At 30.0% G+C, this 9,944-nt stretch overlaps 1 long non-coding RNA gene across 1 annotated transcript; it reads right to left on the reverse strand.

The window, feature by feature from the left end:
- Window positions 1-9,029: 9,029 nt before the first annotated feature.
- On the reverse strand, window positions 9,030-9,712 carry LOC145168721 (uncharacterized). The gene is made up of 3 exons (XR_013742032.1): window positions 9,630-9,712; window positions 9,339-9,546; window positions 9,030-9,246 (listed from the first exon to the last, which is right to left on the reverse strand). It is a non-coding gene; the product is annotated as an uncharacterized LOC145168721 (long non-coding RNA).
- Window positions 9,713-9,944: the final 232 nt, after the last annotated feature.

Below are 9,944 nucleotides of genomic sequence, written 5' to 3' on the forward strand. Positions count from 1 at the left end.
TATATTTGAATATTGGGAAAATGACACTCTAGCCCTACGACCTTTTGCACATTTGCTCATTGATAGGTGTATTTTTTGCACCTATTTTGCACGTCTATTTCTTTATTTTCGTTGCACTTTACTTCATAATTCTTGCATTTAGTTAATTATTTGGGTACTTACATGTTTTATTCGGAATGCATGGTATTTCACTATTTTTGATTAATTTTGTAGGAATTATGGAGCTTGGAGCATTGGAACTATGGAGACGAGCTTGGAGTTTGGAGCTTGGAGCTTGGACCATTGGAGCATGAAGAGAAGATGAACCGGCCATGCCATGGAATAAAACATGAAAACATAACATGAGTCGTTGCATATCATCATAGCAAAGGACTACGTTTGAAACACGATATTTCTAACACCGACACAGGTCGTGTTTGTCCTTTTTCATCTTATATTGGAGCAACATGACTTCGGGTAAAGCTAGACCGAAGACAAAACATAGTTTGAAGATTTTTTATTTTTTGCAAGAAGCACAGGCTTGATAAAAAAAAAAAGCATAGTCATGCCAAAAACACATGGTTATAACATATGGTCATGCTAAAAACACATGAACGAAAGGCATGGCCATGCTAAAAACGCATGGTCTTGAGTTAGGCACGTGAGCTGTTACTAAAAGAGAGGAAGTCACCATTTTTCATTAGAGACGGTTTTTGGAGCAACTTCTGCCAATTTTGGGAATTTTTGGGAGTTCTTGAAGGCTACTAATCATTGCAAACACTTTTGATTTGCTATTGTAAGCATTAGACATTTTAATTCTATCTTTATTCTTATTTGATTTGTTCTTAGCCATGTGTGGCTAAGAAGCCCTAGTTTATAGTTCTTGTTCAAAACATGGTGATTATTTGAATTGAAGTATGTGATTTGATGTTTGATTTGTAATTTTATTCTAATGATTATGTTTTTGTTTAAACTAGAACCCTTGAATTTGATTTGTGTTTGATTAGCCACCTTCATGAATTGAATTTTTGTGAAGTTAATTATCTTTTAGGGCACCTAATAGTTCTATTAAGTTAATAATTGGTAACAAACAATAAGTTTTTCTTATTGTAAAACATATATCACATGTTTTCACACTTTAGTGTGTGTGGGAAGAAATGAACATTGTTGGGAGACTTGTATAAAACTTAATGTTGTTTTTCAATACAATCTATGAGCATGTTTAGGTTGAATTAGAAAAGCTAGATATAATCAAAGAGCATGTTTTGGTTAGATAATTTGGCAAGCAAGAGGTTTTGAGTGTGTTAATATCGTTCTTTACCAATATAGAATAACAATCATGAATTAAATCAAGTCATAATCAAGTTAAATGTCAGCATTAAGAACTAGAACTAGAACCATTTCAACAACCTGTTTACAAATCTATTTCATTTTTTTGCATATTTTCAAAGTAGATTGTTATTTTTATTATTTTACTTTTGCAAACAAAACCCCATTTGTGACCAAAATACCTTGCGCAAAGAGGTATAGACTTTTATCCCGTGTCTCTATGGTTCAACCCTGCTTGTCTTATACTACTGTGTAGTGCATTAAAGCAGTGTATTTGGAGTCCCTTGTACCCCTATTATTTGTTGGGTTTGACACGCCTAACACTCATTCAGTCCATTAAGTTATTTCTATGCTTTTTAAGGAAACAAAGTTGGTTTTGTCGGGTCGAATATGTCCTTTTTGACAAAACGAAAGGGTAACCCGGTTACCCCTTATGCCGGCTCACTTAATTGGTTTAATCATTTATTTGTTTATTATAAAGGAAATGACACATCTATCTCTCTCTCTCTCTCTCACTCTCTCTCCATTCATCCGTTTCTTCCCTATTCATATATTGATATACATAAACCAGTGATATACATAAACCAGTAAACTACCATGATCAAATTCTTTCCCATATCATTTCTTATACCGGTCATCATCATCAACATCTAATCCAATCCAATATTCTACCTTCTTCTTTATCACTATCGTCCCAACACCAACATATGAATCATAAATTCTACCAAAGAACAACCATTTTTTGGGAAATTGAGGAGGAATCAACAGATCTTCTGAAACCTCCGATGATACTCTCAATAGATCTTCCGGATCAGAACATTAACAAATAATTTTCATTCGATTAATTCACCACAATTACATCACTAAAAGGTACGGTCGAAGTCACAACAATGGAGGTTGAAATCGAGTCAAAAGGGTCTTCCATCGATTTGCAGGTTTCCATTTCTTCCGTCGATTTGAAGGGTCTCAAACCTCAATTTCCAGGTTTACGTCTCTCCACAATCTTCTGGAGGAATATTGTATCTGGTACCGACACTAGATGAAAACTCCAATCTGGTTCTTGATATGGTTCCCGATATAGAATCAATTTCCATCTTTATTTTCTCAAATATCAAAAATCAATTTAAAGGTTTTGGGTTTCAAATCTAAAGTTAATTTTCGTCTTCATAAGATATACAACTTTGGGTTTGAGCTTTACAGAAGGGGGTTAGAACTAGATTTTAAGATTTATAGAAGGGGGTTGAACCGGTGAGAAAGAGGAGGAAAAGAGTTAGGGTTAGGGGGAAAGAAGACATACAGAGATGCAACCCTCAATGGGTTCTTGCGTTCATCAAAAACCACAAACTTTGCCTCTTCTTTTTTGTGCGTATGTTGTAATCCTAGTTCCAGAAGAAAAACAATTCACTAAACCGATATAACTGGATTTACAGATCTCGTACAAAATTAAAGAACCAAGTACCTTGAATGAAAACAATAAAAAGATTCATTGGTTTAATGAGGAAGTGAAGAATAATACTAGTAATATGGATGCTTTTTCTTATGATGGGAAAGCTATTGAACAGGATGGTAATTGGCATGTTTTGAATACTGGAAATATATCTACATAGGTAGTTCAAGAAATGAACTGGAAAAATTCTAAGTGTGACTATGTGGCATATGAGATCGGTTGTATTAGGTTAGGTGATCAAATGAACATGTAAAAAATAACTTTGTTCCCTTAAAAAGTACGGAAATAAAATAAGGGACTGAACGAGCAAATGTGAAAAACATCATAGCGCTACAATGTCATTTTCCCTTTAATATTTAAGCGATCCATTGGAGCCTATATTTTTTTAAAAAAAAAAATCTATTATATGACAAAATCTGATTTTAAAATATATACGTAAAAAAAACCAAATATATTAAAAAACAATTCTTCTTTAAAATATAATATTAACTAGAAGGTGATCCGCGCTTCGCGGCGGTTCGAATATTTTTTTTCATCGTTACATGTTTCGGTGTTTCTTTGATTTTTTTCTCGTTTGTTGTTTCTATCTTGTGTGTATAATGTTTTGAGAAAAGTAAGGTCGTGTAGTAGATTATCGACGGTAGGGGGGACGAAAAGTGTCAACTCCACAAACTAATGTGGTAAAAACTTGAAGTGTCACATTTGGTAAATGTCATGGACCAAAAGTGCCAAATTCTTCAAACCTTTATGGCTAAGAGTGTCAAACTCCAATCTAGGGACTAAAACTGTCAAACCCCTAAATTATTGTGGCTAAAACCTAAAGGGTTTAAACTTTGGACTAAAATTGTCAACACTTAAAACTATTGTGGCCAAATCCTAAAGTCTAAAGTTAACTATTCCTAAGAATGTTGTGGATTAATATAGTATATTAATATATTTCAATATCCAATTCAAATACCTTTTTTTTCTTATTTATTTTGACTTCTATATTATATCATGAATAAAAAGTGATAATGAATTATATTAATTTAACAAAAACTTAGTTTAAATCGGGTTGCTTATAGATATAAAAACGTGGATTTAATATTTTTTGATTTAATAGTATTTTTTATAGATTATTTGGTAACCAAACTTTTATTTGTTTCGAAATGAAATAATTAACTTTAATACTTCTAATATTTTTTTATGTAACAAAAATACTTATAAATTTTATTTAATTAATAACAATTAAATTTGGGTTGGATTGCTAATGAAAATGAAAATTTATCTTAAGTTTGTGTAGGTGGAAGGGTAAGAAATTAGTTTTTTTAATGGATAGTTGGGTGGATATTCTTATGATATGAATTTTAGAAGTGCATATTTGTAAATGGTTCGTTATTATGATATGAAACTTACATACACTGAATTAACATAAAGATCATTTTCCTTACTTTTTCCACAAAATAAGCATTGATTTTGCAATGGTTCCACCGCAAAGTCACTTTTGGATATGAGATTGTTACTTATATAGTGCAAAATCATATTATTGTGAAAATCATATTTTTTTTATCAAAATAAAATAAAAATGAAGTCTTAATATTATGATTTTCAGAAACCAATTCTTCAATAAGAGAAATTTTGTAATGTGAAAATGAAGTGTGGTTGTACGATCTTTTTGGAACATAAAAAAGAAAAAGAAAAAAAAACTGCTGTGAAAATAAGGAATTTTTTGGGAAAAAATTGGTATAGTAAGTATAGTTTGATTCCCTTTTATGCATACATAGATCTTATTTCAGAATATTCGAAACTACACATGAGTCAGTTAAAAATTTTGGTGTTAGTTTCACTAATGTATGTTTTTCTAATCTTTTAGATACACAATTATAGAGCCTAACTTATGATAAAGATCTCCGGATTATTTTACACAAATCTTATAGTCCTAGTAAAACCACACATAGAACATGTCATTTGATCATATGTTACAACAGGGCCAACACCCTTTTCTTTGGAGGCCTAACTTTATGGTTTTGCCAACCAATTCACATGTCCTTCACTAGCTAGTATACTTTACCAATAATCTTTTTAAATTCAATAAAAAAAAAATACCACAATAAGTATTCTTAATATTATGGTGTCGGCAACTTAGGGATAGTTGGCGTGTTTTTCGACAATAAGTAATCTTAATATCCTGTTGTGGACAATAAGCATTCTTGTATGTGTCACAACCCGATCTCATTAGTACATGGGAAAATGATTTATTAGAATAATTACTTTTCGTTAGATAATTTTTTTTAAACAATTGTCAATCAAACTTATGTTATGTATTCATATGTTATGATTGTCATCGAATATGGCAATGATAACATGTGGATACAATTAACAAGTTTGAAGATCAATTATATACAAAAAAAATTGTATAAATATGAACAAAATAATAATTTCATTACCACCTAAATCATTTTTTCCCCTATTTATCTTACTTTTAATAGATATTTTATTTTCAGTTTTGTTCATATTATTTTTCTAAGCATTATTTGTAAATCATCGAAAATGATTGATCAATCATTTCATTTATTGTCATTTGATTTGGTAAATCATTTCTCTATTTTTTTTTATCAAACTTACTATTATAAATATTAATTAATCATTAATCAATTTAAAAAGTTTCTTTTTAATTAATAAATATATTTTTTATATTTGTAAAATGTTTTATGTATTTTTTATATTTTTTCTTTTGTTCTTCAGCATATATAATATTATAAAAATAAATATTTTTTAAATATATAAATCAAATATGTAAGATCTTTATATATATATATATATATATATATATATATATATATATATATATATATATATATATATTACGTAGTAAATAAAAAATAATAAAATTTTATAGTGTATTTATTACGAATTTAATAATTAATATTATAAATTAACTAAAATATATTAATTAGCTAAAAATTAAATTGAAATATTGTTTAATGAAGATTTTAACAAACACAATAAACTCGAGCATTATTTAAAAAAGATGTTAACAAGCATAAAACTAAAAAAACTTAATAAAATCTACATGAACCCTTTATAATATTAAAATATACTTTATAAAGTTAATTATATATTATTGATATTTAAACAACTTAATTATAAAAAAGTTTCATTTAGTTTAATTATAACTATTCAGATTTTTTTAGTATAATCTACAAATTTTTTGAGATTTTTTTAATATAATTGCTTTAAAATAAAAGTATTTTGTATATGTTTTAAAAAAAATATAACTTTTTATACTCTTAACTAGAATTTTATAATTTGTTTTAAATATAACGTGTTAAACTTGTCTTCAACATAAGTACTTTCAAAAGTTATAAGAAGTATATAAAAGCTATATAAAATCTATGAAACGTTTTAAAATAGACATATGCTCGACATATTAGATTCGAAAAATGATTACACGATCCTTCAACTAAATCCAAATGATTCATCAGTTTAAGAATTTTTCTTCTCCTCCCAAACCACAACAATTTATCTCAGCGACACAGTCTTGCATGTCTCTACTTATGTTGGACAACTCTCCCCCTCATTAAGGTTATTTTGGAGAGTTAGTTAAAGATTCAACATATACCTCTCATGCATGATATTAGATATTATGTCGACGTCTGTACTTCCATATCATAATACATTATATCTATCTTTATTGAACCTCCATCTTTAAGAAAGAGTGTTAGTGTATGTGTTACAGTCTCTTTATATATATATATATATATATATATATATATATATATATATATATATATATATATATATATATACTAGTTGTCTACCCGCGTAAAGCGTCGGTGGCGGCGATTAGCTTCATTTGACAATTAATTTTTTTTGGTGATTATTTCTATTCGGAAACATGTTATACTTCAAGGAACACAAAACAAATACATATTTTTATCAGTCAGTTTTGCGGCAATAAATTGTTTCTTTTGGCAAAATAGTTTCTTTTGACAATTATGTTCGTTTCAACGATGCGTGTCTATACAGTGTATATACGCAAACAAATCATCTTCTAAAGAACATTCAATGTAGTGGAATTTGATTGCATCCCACAAAAGTTGCATGCCGTTGGTTATCCCAAATTGCGACGCTGTTATAAAAGTCTTAGGGTTTTTAAATGAAAAGAAATAACAAAAAAAGGTTAAAATAAAGTGCAATATGCACATATTAGAGGTTTGAGTCGGTTGTTTAAATGAATCTGTAAAACCCAAAAACTCGGCTTTAATTATTAATACATGATAGTTTAACATACAAAAGCTACAAATTTTGTGCTAAATGAACCAATTATTAATAACGTACGTACACAAATCACAATTGTGCATTACATTAGGAGTTACCAAAAAAACAATAAAAATTAGTTAATCGCAAATTTTAATGGCAAGACATAATCAAATATATACTAAATTTTAATGGCAAGACATAATCAAATATATACTCATGATAGATCAAATATAAAAAAACCAAAATTAAGGGTCAAATATGGTATATGCACTAAAAATCAGTATTTTGGCAACTTTCAGTGATGGCAGGTTATTTTCATCACATAAAATAAAAATGATATTTCTCCATTAGAAATAAAATTAATCAAACATAAAAAGAAGAAAAGACAAAAATAACCTTCAATGTCGAAATGTTCATCTTCTTAAGTTCCATCTTGTTTTAATACTACATTTTGGAAACTATAAGAATTTACACCAGCAACACATGCATCTATCTGTATTATGCAAGACCTATCAAATTAATGTATTCTCCAAGTCACCTTAACTCCCCCCCCCCCCCCCCTGATGTATTGTATGCATATATGTGAACAATATGCATGGAAAATGCAACACATATGCAAGGGAAAAATAAATATATTTAAACAAAATTATTTAAAGCCATATATACCTGAAAAGGCATTCAGTCAAGCTGATAAATCTCAAACCTTGAACGGTTTATGTACCATTCTTTCTCGAGTTCCAACCTCCCAAATACATATTTCACCGACATTTTTTTCAACTGCAAAGATCATATAGCATATTAGGCATATGTGGTTAGAGATAAGCCTGTAAACAATCTCATTACCACTTTTTCTCAATTTCATAAAACAGAGGATATTGAATATTAGATCAAATTAAGAAATGGTAGGGGTTAAAGCAAGCAAACATGGGATCAACCTAAGAGAATGGTTTGTTGCTGAGGATGGAAGTCCATATACATGACATTTGAACCCTGATTAAGCAACCAAACCACATATTTTGGAAGAACATCTGGTGAGTGTGAGTATGCATTGGGAGGATAAGTTGAACCAAAAGAGGACACATGTTACACATTTTAAGTAATGTCACCATGAAAGGAACTACAATAATTTTTTTTGGTTTTTTTCATTTTTGGTCCCCTTTCAAGATTTCACTTCGGTTATGACCCCTCTCACTCACAATATGAGATGAAATACCATTACACCCTTGAAAAATGACCTTTTTCCCCTTACTTTATCTTTTTTATGATTTTGTTATTATTATTAATATTAATAAAACAATTTCTTGGTTATCAAAATACTGAAAGTCACAAGGTATGTTGTTATTTATGGAAACTAAATTAATAATTTTAAAGAAACAACTTCACGACTTGTGTCATCCCATAGCTCCCCTTACACATGAGGTATTCAAAGATATAATTAAGAGTACACATTATAACCAGACTCCTACAGAAAACCAGAGATTTTATGTAAAGTCCACTCCTACAATAATAATAAAAAAGATCCAAAAATGAAACATCATTTGTCATCATGTAATAGAACATAAATGAAAACTTCAGATAAGAAACATAAACTTGCCTTTTTTTAAGGTCGAAGACACTTGTGCGTCGTCTGTGCACACAACGTCATAAATAGAGATGACAAGTCTGAAAATGTTAGCCAAGATGGTATGTAAGTGTATGCTAAAACCAACTTAGGTGCTGAAGCCTATTTTCGAGAGTGCAAGGGCATTTTCAAAATATGAGATTGCTTCACTCTAAATCCTGATGCAAAATTATATAAAAAATCAACACATTAAAACCACTTTAAAAAAGAGTGTTATAAATAATACATCAAAATACTTAGAAGCTACCTGCTTAGTCTTTTACTGAAACACTAAATCTCCTGAAAATAGTTGGCTGCCTTCCAAGTCCACAAATATGCTTGATATACATCACTTGTGGCAGCCTATCAGTGTTCTCGGATGTACATTTTAAACACAAAGATTTAGAAAATATTCGATCTAAATCATAAACTTAAGAGTAGATTATTTAATTACCTGTTTGTTTGATGTAGAATCCCAGAGCTGGACATCAGAAATGTTTAAGCCCACAGACATACAGTGTCCATCGGGTGCCCAATTGACACTTGTGACAGGTCAAAGGTCCAACCTCATCTACTGCAGTAACGGGTTATGAGGTATACAATTAGTAGCATCAGTAGCATCAGGGGCATCTAATGTTCTTTAGGAAGTCTATACACCAAAAAAACCATATGATTCAGTTCCTGAACCAGAAACCGGATTTATAAAGAACCAACAGATCTTGCAGAGGAACGAAAACTGACCTAGGGAATGTAACTTCGAGCTTTTGCATGTTTTGACTATTGAACGGAAGAGCAGTCGGTAGCAATTGTGTCCATTGGAGTTGGAGGCTTGTTCTTGAAAGCTAGAATTCTTGTTATGTTTATGTTAAAGCTCTCCTCCAAATGCTTCCTGTATGCTTCCAACTCCAGGAAATCAAACAAAACCTAATTCAAAAAACTTGATTTGCCTCTGGTAACAAAATTCATCAAAGATGTAAATTAGCTATATGAATATAATCAACAAAAGTCATCAAAGAACAGGGAAGCAATTACATTTTCACTAGAATTGTTTCTTTGAATGAATTGCTCCTGAAGGGAGCATCGTGGTGACTTTGTAGCTAAATTACGTACAGATCCTACATCCGTAACAAAGATAGAGAAATCAGAAAATCCTGCAAAAAAGGGTTAGGTAAAGAAAACAATCAACAGAAATAAGGAAGAAAACTTACTTCTTGATGCTCGATTCTTGCAAAACCACCTGAATAAAACATCAAACCCCCTTAAGTATCTAATTAATTCAAAAAGAAAATGAAATCCAATTTAAAACTTGAGGTTTTAAATTAAAAACGATCAATAAGTCAAACCATA

Source organism: Lactuca virosa, chromosome 4 (genome assembly GCF_052849685.1).
Source record: "Lactuca virosa cultivar CGN04683 chromosome 4, Lactuca_virosa_CGN04683_v6, whole genome shotgun sequence".
Lineage (NCBI taxonomy): Eukaryota > Viridiplantae > Streptophyta > Magnoliopsida > Asterales > Asteraceae > Lactuca > Lactuca virosa.